Raw genomic sequence first — 13,891 nt, 5'->3', positions numbered from 1 at the left:
TAAAAAAATAATTTGTTAAAAAAAATAAAAAATGAAACACATGAATCCACTTTGATATTATTGCATATTGTGTGTAGGTCAGTTACAAAACAAATGTAATCAATTTCAAAAGGGTTGTGAATACTTTATGAAGCCACTGTAGCTGCATTGAAAATAATTCCTAGCTTCCTAAACAATGCATCTTCAATCACTGAAAAAATGCGATAACAAATGACAGTCCATCACCTCTTTTTCACTTCAGGTACAACACAGTGATGTTGAAGAGTCAGATGTAAGACCGTGTGTAACGGCTGTCATTGGTAGAAGGAGACCAAGGCGCAGCGTGGTAGGCATACATCGTAACTTTATTGGGGACACCAAACAAAATAACAAAGTAAAAAAACGAAAGCGCACAATTCTGTCAAGCTAAAGAAACTAAACAGAAAACAAGATCCCACAACCTAATGGTGGGGAAAAGGACTGCCTAAGTATGATCCCCAATCAGAGACGACGATAGACAGTTGCTTCTGATCGGGAACCACACTCGGCCAAAAAACTAAGAAACAGAAGACATAGAATTTCCCACCTGAGTCACACCCTGACCTAACCAAACATAGAGAATAATAAGGATCTCTTAGGTCAGGGCGTGGCACCGTGTGGAAACTTAATATCTGAACGTTTTATACCACAACACCACAACTTTTCTCTTCTGTGATCAACGACATCCTACAGTCACAGTTTAACGTCACAATGGCAGATTGGAGGAGACTACCTGAGTGTATCCACTGGCACGCAGACACTGAGCAGTGTTGGCAAAGGTGGCCAAGCGTACTGCAGAGCGAAAGCTGAGGAAACCGCCAAGTTATATGTGTCACACGCTATACTGCCCCATACGGACACGACAGGCTTAAAGGGTGAGGCGGATTCTCTGCTCTCGACGGTATGGACACGACAGGCTTAAAGGGTGAGGCGGATTCTCTGCTCTCGACGGTATGGACACGACAGGCTTAAAGGGTGAGGCGGTTTCTCTGCTCTCGACGGTATGGACACGACAGGCTTAAAGGGTGAGGCGGTTTCTCTGCTCTCGACGGTACGGACATACATCTATCTATCTGACCTCATCAAGACATTGAGGATCAAACGCCAGTGCTGGGTAAATGTCATGGCATGACTAGGGACAGACTGAGTTTATAAATATTATAACGTTTTCCATCACCGCCATACAGAAACTATCTTCCAAATGTTTTTTTCCCCCTCATCAAATGCGTCCGTTCCACAGATGTCAGATTTCAAGTTATTGATTTGATGACCTTTTATTTATCATACATTGACTTTCACTTTTCAAACTAGTGACTTGCCTCAGAGAGTTGTTAAAACACACACACACACGCACGGATGCAAAACACACACACGCAGCCGCACGCACGCACGGCACACCGACACAAACACACACCACAATTAGCCCCTAGCAGTAACCAACGACCTAGAAGGAAGTGGCTGAAAAGGTTTCTACGGACAGGAGACATTTTACGTTGCACTCCTCTGAACAAGATTGATATCTTAAGCATTTACATTGTACGCCCCCCCCCCCCCCTTACAGAGAGTAGCACTGCTCTTTCCTAAGAGAGAGAGAGAGAGAGAAGGGAAGAGGGGAGGGAGACTCTGAGAAAGGACTTCCAGTATGTGAAATTAGCCCCCCTCTCCCCCCACACACACACACACTGCTCCATGTAACCTACAGCCTCAGTGCAGCACAGAATATAAATATGTCCCGTACTCCAGTACCCCTCGGTGAAGCTCAGAGAATACACAGACACATTATGTTTTTTTTTTCAGATCATAAAAAAACATGTGTCCTGAGGCTTTTTTGGGGGGCTTTACAATTATTAACAGGAGAGAGAGAGACATAGAATAACTTCTACTTCCAAAAGGACAATTGGTCTCCGTGGAGATGTGATAATAATATACATTAAACAAATATTATCAGAGTGGACTATTAGAGGGAACACTGTATATAGGTATATGTCAAATTAATTGGGACACGATTTACCCCCCCCTGACAGTAATATGTACCCCCCCTTGACAGTAATATGTACCCCCCCCCCCTGACAGTAATATGTACCCCCCCTGACAGTAATATGTACCCCCCCTGACAGTAATATGTACCCCCCTGCCAGTAATATGTACCTCCCACTGACAGTAATATGTACCCCCCCGCCCTGCCAGTAATATGTACCCCCCCTCTGACAGTAAAATGTACCCGCCCCATCTGACAGCAATATGTACCCCCGACAGTGATATGTACCCCCTGACAGTAATATGTACCCCCTCTGGCAGTAATATGTACCCCCTGACCGTAATATGTACCCCCCCTGACAGTAATATGTACCCCCCTGCCAGTAATATGTACCCCCTCTGACAGTAGTATGTGCCCCCCCCCCCCCCCCCCCCCCCCCCCTGACAGTAATATGTACACCCCCCCCTTCCCTGACAGTAATATGTACCCCCCTGACAGTAGTATGTACCCCCCTGACAGTAATATGTACCCCCCTGACAGTTTAATGTACCCCCCTGACAGTAGTATGTACCCACCCTGACAGTAATATGTACCCCCCTGACAGTAATATGTACCCCCCTGACAGTAATATGTACCCCCTGACAGTAATATGTACCCCCCTGACAGTAGTATGTATCCCCCCCCCCCTGACAGTAATATGTACCCCCCCTGACAGTAGTATGTACCCCCCCTGACAGTAATATGTACCCCCCCCCCCTGACACAGAACATGGAGAGAGGTGTTGAGGAAAAAGGGCATCTGCCAATCAACAACAAGGACCTGTCAGAAGTAGGCAGAGTTGGCCACCAATGAAATGACAGGTGTGTGTGTGTGTGTGTGTGTGTGTGTGTGTGTGTGTGTGTGTGTGTGTGTGTGTGTGTGTGTGTGTGTGTGTGTGTGTGTGTGTGTGTGTGTGTGTGTGTGTGTGTGTGAGTGAATGTACGTGGGGAAGGGGTGGGTGTATGTGTGTTTGTGTGTGTGTACTCTACAGACAGATGGAGCCCATACTATAAAGCTGTACATTAAATTAATGACGTTGGGAAATTGCCTGTATATCACCAGAGAGAACACGGAGTGGAGGTAAGGAACATCTTTGTCCCAGATGAACTATTATGAAGTGATTATGATGTCAGCCAGAACTCCAGAACGTGGACAGCTCAACTGTAGCTACATCCCTTCCTCACCCTCTTCCTGTTGCTGAGACGAAGACATTACAGCAAAACAAAGTGGTTATCCCCTCAGAACACAAAGGCCTGGGGGGGGGGGGGGTAACCCTCCATCCAGTATAGCCCACCCTTGTTCCAGACTCTGGACTAGTAGGCACACCTGTTTCCACTCAGGAGAACCACCCCCTTTTTGAAGTGAACATGTGGAGGTCTCCTTCCCTTCTTTTCCACAGCCAAAAGGCTGATTCTCCTCTCGAGTCTCCCCTGTGTACGCAGATTATCTGTGCAGGGGTGATGAAAACAAAAGGGAAAGTCTAAATGGAAGTGAACACCAGTAAATGATCAGGTGAACTGAACCGTTACTATCAATTTGGGCCGGGGAACATGTTTTTTTAGGGATTACAGGTCTTGTGTGGATTGTCCAAAGGCTGAGGGTTTTACTGCGAAGGACATATAGTTCTGATGTCTACATCAGGACTACTGTTTTGGCTCTAATCACTGGGATCACTCTAGCTTTTGACAAGTCACATTCAAACTGAAGGAATTCAACATTTAAGTGTTTTCATTTGATTTATTTCCTATAATCACTAAGGTTTATTTCCGCTGGTAAGAAATTACACTGTTCTCTATATGGCTATGCTTCCTTCGTTATTCAGCTGTCTGGAGGGCCAGTAATCCTACCAATTGGTTATTCTAACTACTAAGAGTGGGAAAAGATTACAGTGTATTAAATGATGATATTTGGGAATATTGTTGACTTAATTACGATTGGCTAATTCAGTCATGCTGTTTAAAAAAATTAATAAAGAACAGTGTCAATTCAAATGGAACAAACAGTCACCAAAGCAGAAAGAGGTAATGAGTTTGAGAAGCAAGCAGTAGCAATTTGTTATGAGCAGGAATGACAGGTATGGCCCCCCCCCAAAAAAAATCCACCGTTGGTGACGACAAGCTGTTTTTCACAGATGCTGTTGTCATGTGATGGTTGCTGTGCATCGTCAGGCACTTCAGGATGGAGAAAAGAATCTCCCGCCTCATGCATGATACATCACAAAGTCCTACAGCACGAGGCCTAGCCAGCCAAAGAAAATACAGACAAAATAGAAACAAACTACTTTTTAAAATATTGTAACTTGAAAAAGTGTTGTGCCTAAAAACAGGACTTTGTTTTATTTGTTGAAGAGATGTTTCATTTGACGGTTTCTGACAATTGAAATGAGAAAAGGTGTTTCTTTGATGTGTCTAGGCACTGCAACGTCTCGGGGCAATTTTTATTATTCTGTAAGCAAATATGTCACACATTATGAATGGAATAGTGGTCGTACAGTATCATACATCCTACCCGCTCTTACAATAACATTACGAATCACATCACACTTCCTCAAAGAAGTGTAGAATTATTATTATTGTTATAATTTATTTTCCAGAGACTAGGTTGCTTGTTGTGTCTTAATTAAGAAAAAAAGGATAATTACAGGAAGAATCTAAGTTGGTGGTTTAGGTGAACTAACTGTTAGGTTAATCAAATGGTTTGGAAAGTGCTCAAAAATTAATATATAGTATGTTTTATTTGTCTCTGGCTGGAGACAATGATATACGCACCCAAACCAGATCTTCCAACACAGACCCAGTGTCTCTGCCCTCCTTCAGGGGGAAAAAAGAGACTCCCTGAGTGAAAGTACCTCACCCGTTCACGTTTCCCAGGATAATGGGATCAGGAAGCGTCGGTCGGGATGGATCTGTAGCTCAACAGATCTGTAATGGGAAAAAGGTTATTTACATCTGGTCTGATGTGAATTACCATGAGATTCCTCTTCACCTTGTAGACTCTGGCTATCTGATGGACTACAGACGACGTCAGTGTGTGCTATGGAAGAGAATCATCACAGACTCTGACAAATTGCGGTCTTTGATTTTATTGGTGTTTGACCTTGAATCCTCCACAGGATCATTTTATATTATGACAGGCTATAGATTATGAGCCAATGGGTTTTCAATAGAATGCAGGTTTATCCATGTGAGTTAGCTTTATGACTGTTTTGAAGTGGTGTCTTAGAGAGTGTCTGGGCGATTGAGACAATGGATCAACTTTCAAAGATTTTTTTTGTTGGGGGGGGGGGGGGATTTAGTGTGCCCTCATAAGTCATTACAATATACACTGGAAAGAGGGGATACCTAGTCAGTTGTACAACTGAATGCCTTAAACTGAAACGTCTCTTCCGCATTTGACCCAATCCATCTGAATCAGAGAAGTGCGGTGGGCTGCCTTAATCGACATACGGTGAGACTATGGTGAGACCATGGTGAGGATATGGTGAGACTATGGTGAGACTATGGTGAGACTATGGTGAGACTATGGTGAGGATATGGTGAGACTATGGTGAGACTATGGTGAGACTATGGTGAGGATATGGTGAGACCATGGTGAGACTATGGTGAGGATATGGTGAGGATATGGTGAGACTATGGTGAGGCTATGGTGAGGATATGAATGCATCTTAAACCTGCAGGCTTCCTATGCCTCGTTGAATGCATCTTAAACCTGCAGGCTTCCTATGCCTCGTTGATTGCATCTTAAACCTACAAGCTTCCTATGCCTCGTTGAATGCATCTTAAACCTGCAGGCTTCCTATGCCTCGTTGAATGCATCTTAAACCTACAAGCTTCCTATGCCTCGTTGAATGCATCTTAAACCTACAAGCTTCCTATGCCTCGTTGAATGCATCTTAAACCTACAAGCTTCCTATGCCTCGTTGAATGCATCTTAAACCTACAAGCTTCCTATGCCTCGTTGAATGCATCTTAAACCTACAAGCTTCCTATGCCTCGTTGAATGCATCTTAAACCTACAAGCTTCCTATGCCTCGTTGAATGCATCTTAAACCTACAAGCTTCCTATGCCTCGTTGAATGCATCTTAAACCTACAAGCTTCCTATGCCTCGTTGATTGTCATTTAAACTGTTAACTGAGGGAAGCCAATACAGCGAAACATATTGGCTTGATACTTTAGGGAAATTTGGGAACATATTTGGAAGCAGAATTAGGTGTGTGTGTGTGTGTGTCTGTGCTCGTGTGTGTGTGTGCTTGCATGTGTGTGTGTGTGTGTGTGTGTGATTGTGTTTGCTCGTGTGTGTGCTTGCGTGTGTGTATGTGTGTGTGTGCTTGCATGTGTGTGTGTGTGTTTGTGTTTGTGCTCGTGTGTGTGCTTGCGTGTCTGTGTGTGTGTGTCTGTGCTCGTGTGTGTGTGTGTGCTTGCATGTGTGTGTGTGTGTGTGTGTGTGATTGTGTTTGCTCGTGTGTGTGCTTGCGTGTGTGTATGTGTGTGTGTGCTTGCATGTGTGTGTGTGTGTTTGTGTTTGTGCTCGTGTGTGTGCTTGCGTGTCTGTGTGTGTGTGTCTGTGCTCGTGTGTGTGTGTGTGCTTGCATGTGTGTGTGTGTGTGTGTGTGTGTGATTGTGTTTGCTCGTGTGTGTGCTTGCGTGTGTGTATGTGTGTGTGTGCTTGCATGTGTGTGTGTGTGTTTGTGTTTGTGCTCGTGTGTGTGCTTGCGTGTCTGTGTGTGTGTGTCTGTGCTTGTGTGTGTGCTTGCATGTGTGTGTGTGTGTGTGTGTGTGTGTGTGTCTGTTTGTGTTTGCATCTTCATAAATGATGTAGGGGTTGTCAGGAGGATGCTATCAATAGGGGGTCTCCTGTCTCAGGAGTCGTCCTGCTGTGAATCATGGCTGGGTTTCCTCTCCAATGTAATTACCATATCGTAATTAACAACTAATCGTACTTTACGATGAACGAGTCTGACTCAAATAATTCCCATTACACAGCCCCCCCCCCCAAAAAAAATAATAATAGAGACACTGCAATTATGGGACGATGCAGAAGAATAACAATCCCATCAAAGGCAAGTGTTTCTGAAACATAGTCGTTCATTGAAAATTGGAATTTCGATTTACTTAAACAGTGTCGATGGGTACAGCAGATGGGTACGGCAGAGGAAACCAGTGACTATAATAGTTAAACAGCTGGGAGGCTTTGTGTCGTAAATGCCAGAGTGAACTTCGACAGAAGAGGGAAACAATGAGGGAAAAAATGTTTTATTCTCAATTGTATCGTTTCGTCTTTCTATAGCTATCACCTCTCTACCTTTACCGCGCTGAGGATGAAAGACCAACAAGACGGTTTGACCAATATGACATCACATTTTGACACGTTTATCCAAAAAGTCACATTTCAAAGTGTTTTTGACACCCTGGGTTTTGTCCTCCTGCTCAGCATAGTTCTGTTTCTCCAAACATCACACTTCTACATTTCTCCGAACATCACATTTTGAAGTTAAGCGTTAAGGTTTTGGATAGGGTTAAAACATAACTTAAGGCATTCTGTTTCACCTGTCCTCGTTATTGTCTCCACCCCCTCCAGGTGTTGCTTATTTTCCCCAGTGTATTTATCCCTGTGTTTCCTGTCTCTCTGTGACAGTTCGTTATCTATGTTTCCAAGTCAATCAGCTTCAGTTTCCCATTCTCCTGCTTTTTGCATTCTTCTTTTTCTAGTCCTCCCAGTTTTGATCCATACCTGTTTCTGGACTCTGTACCCTCCTGCCTGACCATTCTGCCTGCCTGACCATTCTGTCTGCCACTCTGTACCTCCTGGACTCTGTACCCTCCTGCCTGACCACGAGCCTGTCTGCCACTCTGTGCCTCCTGGACTCTGTACCCTCCTGCCTGACCATTCTGCCTGCCTGACCACGAGCCTGTCTGCCACTCTGTAGCTCCTGGACTCTGTACCCTCCTGCCTGACCACGAGCCTGTCTGCCACTCTGTAGCTCCTGGACTCTGTACCCTCTTGCCTGACCATTCTGCCTGCCTGACCATTCTGCCTGCCTTGACCACGAGCCTGTCTGCCACTCTGTAGCTCCTGGACTCTGTACCCTCCTGCCTGACCATTCTGTCTGCCTTGACCACAGTCCTGTCTGCCACTCTGTGCCTCCTGGACTCTGTACCCTCCTGCCTGACCATTCTGTCTGCCACTCTGTAGCTCCTGGACTCTGTACCCTCTTGCCTGACCATTCTGCCTGCCTGACCATTCTGACTGCCTTGACCACGAGCCTGTCTGCCACTCTGTGCCTCCTGGACTCTGTACCCTCCTGCCTGACCATTCTGTCTGCCTTGACCACGGTCCTGTCTGCCACTCTGTACCTCCTGGACTCTGATCTGGTTTTGACCTTTTTGCCTGTCCACGACCATTCTCTTGCCTACCCCTTTGGATTAATAAACATTGTAAGACTCCAACCATCTGCCTCCTGTGTCTGCAACTGGGTCTCATTCAATCCAAATGTTAAGGTAAGTGTTAAGATTTGGAATTGGGGTAAAACCCTAACATGTGTCTACCACTGGGATTGAAACGTAAATATTGTGTGATCTGGCTAGAAAGGTACCAAGAGGGTTAAACACATATTCTCTATCAGCCGTATCAATCCTGTATCCCCACCATATTTCCCTCTAGTCCATATGAATGCTTCGTTGTGTCCTTGTGTTTGTCTTTCATTGTCTCTGGCTTTCTCATCCACCTGTTCATGAACAGATAAGACAAATCAAAACAGGCAGGTTAGTGGGGAATGATCATTATGACTATAAGAAACCATATTCATATTATTTTTAATTGTTTTTCACTCTGCTGTTTTTCTACTTGGTTATTCTCTAATTCTCACTATAAACTTGGTGGTTCGATCCCTGAATTCTGATTGGCTGAAGCTCATAGTATATCAGACCGTATACCACGGGTATTACAAAAAAAAAACGTTTTTTTTTTACCTCTAATTACGTTGGTAACCAGTTTATAATAGTAATAAGGCTCCTCGGGGGATTGTGGTACATGGCCAATATACCACGGCCAAGGGTTGTATCCAGGCACTCTGTGTTGCGTTATGCGGAAGAACAGCCCTTAGCTGTGATATATTGGCCATATACCACACCTCCTTGGGCTTCATTGGTTAAATAAACTGTACAGTATGTAAAACAATTAGCCTGCAGCAATATGATTCCTTAATGAATGTGAAATATCAGTGACTGATGCTGAACATAATATTGACTGTGTTATCTGCACTTTAACCCCTCCCCCTTCTCGTCATGACAACTCCACCACCATCAAGGTTGGATAAATCCATGGATGGATCAATTGCTTGATCACTGATTGGCTCCTACATAAGCATGCATACTAGTCCACCCATCAGTAGACCAGAGCAGGACTTCGAGACAAGTGTAGCACTGGGGACTCCATGATCTATGGGAATATCCACTTGTTTCTTCAAAATGAGAACCTCCTATGTTTGTAATTTAATATGACCTTTGCTACGTATTTATGGAAGTCACTTCTGCCCATGTAAAACACCTAGTTGAGAAAGTAATCTTGAACTGGTGGAGTTGCCAAATAAATACAACAGAGGATTTACGAGTTAAATAATGAAGACATTTGTAATTACAACCGCACAGTCGCCTATGCTATCATACAAATGTGCTGTGGCTTTCAGAGAGAGAGAGAGATTAGTCAAATGAATGTTCAGAGGCAGCATCATCACCGGGAGCAGTTTCCTGTGCCTGGTGATGTTGCAGTTTGCAGTGCAGTATGGGTAGAGTGCTGGAGTGCCTCGATGCAAAATAAATCCTTCATTATTGAGAGAGAGAGAGTTGAATGGAGGTTTAGTCTACAGTCAGCGGGATGATCAGAGAAAACAGAGGTCACCTGAAACCCTGATGAAGACAGTTGTCTATAGAAATGTTGGTGAATAAATGATTATTGGAGCTTCTAGATTGTACAGCTTTAACCTACTATTTTAGAAGATCTTCTGAGGTGAAGATCCACTACTGCAACTCTTTGGCCGGTTATGGAGTCGTATATTCTCTGACCCTTAGTGATGACAGTTTTAAAGGACCAACTTTTTATGATTTGACATGGTCCTATGGGGTGAGACATCTAACAAGCAGTCAGTCTCTAACAGTCTCACTGCAGAATCTGACATTTATCCACACGTCTCCAAATTGTCAAATTTACAAGTTGCTTATTAAAAACGTAAAAATTTAAAAAAGTGTTTTTGACACTCTGGATTCTCTCCTCCTGCTGAGAAACATTTTAGGGTTGACAGGTAGCCTAGTGGTTAGAGTGTTGGGCCAGTAACAGAAAGGTTGCTAGATCGAATCCCAGAGCTGACAAAGTAAAAATGTCATTCTGCCCATGAACAAGGCAGTTAACATGCTGTTCCTAGGCCCTCATTGTAAATAACAATTCAACTGACTTGCCTAGTTTAAAAAATAATCTAAAATACATTTTTCCAAACATCAGAAGATTTTGGTTAAAACATTACGTTTAGGCACTCATTCTGGAATGGTTAAGGATAGGGGTCAAAACAACTGATAACACACAAAAAACGAATAAGTGTCCACCACTAGGATCAAACATACAATCTTCTAATCCAGAGTCATGAGTCATTACATTAATACAGTACCCGCGTCCCCAATACCCTAGCAAAACCCAAGCCTACTTGATGGTTGTAGTACTCACTGTTGCCCCTAGCGGCAGGTTTTGCAGGCATTTCCTGGACGTCCTCTGGGCGCGGATTGACATCCAATTTCGTCTTCAATCTTGAGCAATCTGTATAATAATGTGGATAATTTCAACCTTTGTTTTACAAGTCAGTTTACGAACACATTCTTATTTACAATGACAGCCTAGGAACAGTGTGTTAACTGGTCTAGGGACAGTGTGTTAACTGGTCTAGGAACAGTGTGTTAACTGGTCTAGGAACAGTGGATTAACTGGTCTAGGGACAGTGTGTTAACTGGTTTAGGAACAGTGTGTTAACTGGTCTAGGGACAGTGTGTTAACTGGTCTAGGAACAGTTTGTTAACTGGTCTAGGAACAGTGTGTTAACTGGTCTAGGAACAGTGGATTAACTGGTCTAGGAACAGTGTGTTAACTGGTCTAGGAACGGTGGATTAACTGGTCTAGGAACAGTGTGTTAACTGGTCTAGGAACAGTGGATTAACTGGTCTAGGAACAGTGTGATAACTGGTCTAGGAACGGTGGATTAACTGGTCTAGGAACAGTGTGTTAACTGGTCTAGGAATGGTGGATTAACTGGTCTAGGAACAGTGTGTTAACTGGTCTAGGAACGGTGGATTAACTGGTCTAGGAACAGTGTGTTAACTGGTATAGGAACGGTGGATTAACTGGTCTAGGAACAGTGTGTTAACTGGTCTAGGAACAGTGGATTAACTGGTCTAGGAACAGTGTGTTAACTGGTCTAGGAACGGTGGATTAACTGGGGGGTTCTGTACACATGATTATACATATGTATAACTGTGACACAAGCTTTGCGTCATGTGTCGCTTCGTGTCAGTTTTTAAAGCATTCGAATCCTTCTGTGACCACGCCATTTGTTATGGGTCTGTTGGAGAGACTACATTATTTAGTAGCAAGTTGTGTACAAATGCAGGAAAAGTGAAAGCCACTTGGGAATAGAGTTTATAAATTTGCAGACAACTTGCAGGATGTAATTACTGCTGTTAAGACCCAAAAGTTTTCACGCTCTCCTCTCTCTCCCACTCTCTCATTTTGAGAAGCAACAGCCAACTGAACATGGCTTAATTGCCATAGGTTTGTTAAAGGTACTGCATACTGTGTTAGTATCATACTTAGTGACTCCAAGTTATTGTAAAAAAATATATACTTTACTTGAATAAATGGTTTACTCTTTGAACAGTAACAAACAGTAACAGAACCCACATCTGTTGTCTGTTTGTGCTGATATTATGCTGTCGACAGCAGCTCAGTTGATATTTCCAAAAAGGTACACCACGAGCCCACGACCAAACATCAACACAAGCTATTCAAAAACCATACAGTGGTGCTATGAAAACAGGATTGCAACAGGGATTAGCTGTACTTTCTGTTGCAAACTCAATAATTGATGTTTGTGACTAAATTATGTCCAGAGATACAGCCTGGTCTAAAAGCAACCCTATGAAATCCTTTCCTAATGAAACGGGACTGTCGCTAGCTAGTCTCAGGGAATGAAGTGCGGACAGATATGAAATGGCAAAGATCGTTCGTCTAAATGTATTTTCTTAATTTCTCACATCATGTTAACTGATGCAATCCCGAGAGACACATCCCGCTAACACTGTTATAACATAGTTATATATTTCAAGCTATGAATAAATCTCTTGTTAAAAAAAATCACCAATCCTTCCATTGCTAGGGTGTTGGAGAGTTGTAAAACAGCGGCCAATGTTCAATTGATCCAAGTTTCTTCGATGGATGAAAGAGATGGGATGAGAGGTACCAAGGGACTTAGAGAAAAAGACGAGGGTGAATTATGTCATGGTGTCTGGTGGTGGGTTCCATACATCTACGATCAGGGGTTTTAAATGAATACATTTGGATGCGTAAAGCCTTTGTGTTGCCATGGCATTGATGACTAATTCTGTTGCATCCACACATGCTAGCCATATGGTAGCTCATCTCCCGCCCTGAGAGAGACAACGGAACATGTAATAAAAGATGAATGGTGTCTGGGTCGCCTGCCGTCGTCTGTCGTTTATCTGACAGGGGGAGGCTTTGTAGCTGCTTCTATATCATCTTTTCATGTTGTGATCAAGACTAAAACGTCTCTTTCCGCTTTGTGGAAATGTCCACTGAATCGAGGACTTATTTTCAACTGACCTGAGCCCTAGGACCATGCCCCAGGACTACCTGACATGATGACTCCTTGCTGTCCCCAGTCTACCTGGCCATGCTGCTGCTCCAGTTTCAACTTCCACCTGACTGTGCTGCTGCTCTAGTTTCAACTGTTCTGCCTTATTATTATTCGACCATGCTGGTCATTTATGAACATTGAACATCTTGACCATGTTCTGTTATAATCTCCACCCGGCACAGCCAGAAGAGGACTGGCCACCCCACATAGCCTGGTTCCTCTCTAGGTTTCTTCCTAGGTATTGGCCTTTCTAGGGAGTTTTTCCTAGCCACCGTGCTTCTCCACCTGCATTGCTTGCTGTTTGGGGTTTTAGGCTGGGTTTCTGTACAGCACTTTGAGATATCAGCTGATGTACGAAGGGCTATATAAATACATTTGATTTGATTTGATTTGATTGAATCCTTGATTGTCGTGTCTCTGTGAATTCAGGCTTCTCCACATACAGTATATCCGTATGAAGACAAAGTTGACCCCAAGCTAATTTTATAATCAAAACATAGAATGGGATTGGAGAAAATTCCGCAAAACCCTGTCAACTGAATTGACAGTCTATTGGTTCTCATTGTCAATGTCAGCCTTCTGTTTTGATATGGTTGCCAAGGAAACGTCACTCCTCTATTGCTTCGGTTGTTGATTCTCTTCTGAAGAACTGCTCTAAATGTTTTGCAAACACAATCAATGTCACTTTTAAAATGTTTCTGGTGGTCACTCCTTTGTTTTTTGTTTTTTTCAGGTAGCCGACACCAAAGGGCTGACAGAAGGGCTGACAGAAGGGCTGACAGAAGGGCTGACAGAACCAAGGGCTGGCAGAACCAAGGGCTGACAGAAGGGCTGACAGAAGGGCTGACAGAAGGGCTGACAGAACCAAGGGCTGGCAGAACCAAGGGCTGACAGAAGGGCTGACAGAACCAAGGGCTGGCAGAACCAAGGGCTGACAGAACCAAG

The sequence above is a fragment of the Oncorhynchus kisutch genome, linkage group LG2, assembly GCF_002021735.2.
Source record: "Oncorhynchus kisutch isolate 150728-3 linkage group LG2, Okis_V2, whole genome shotgun sequence".
Lineage (NCBI taxonomy): Eukaryota > Metazoa > Chordata > Actinopteri > Salmoniformes > Salmonidae > Oncorhynchus > Oncorhynchus kisutch.
This window is presented reverse-complemented; position numbering follows the sequence as displayed.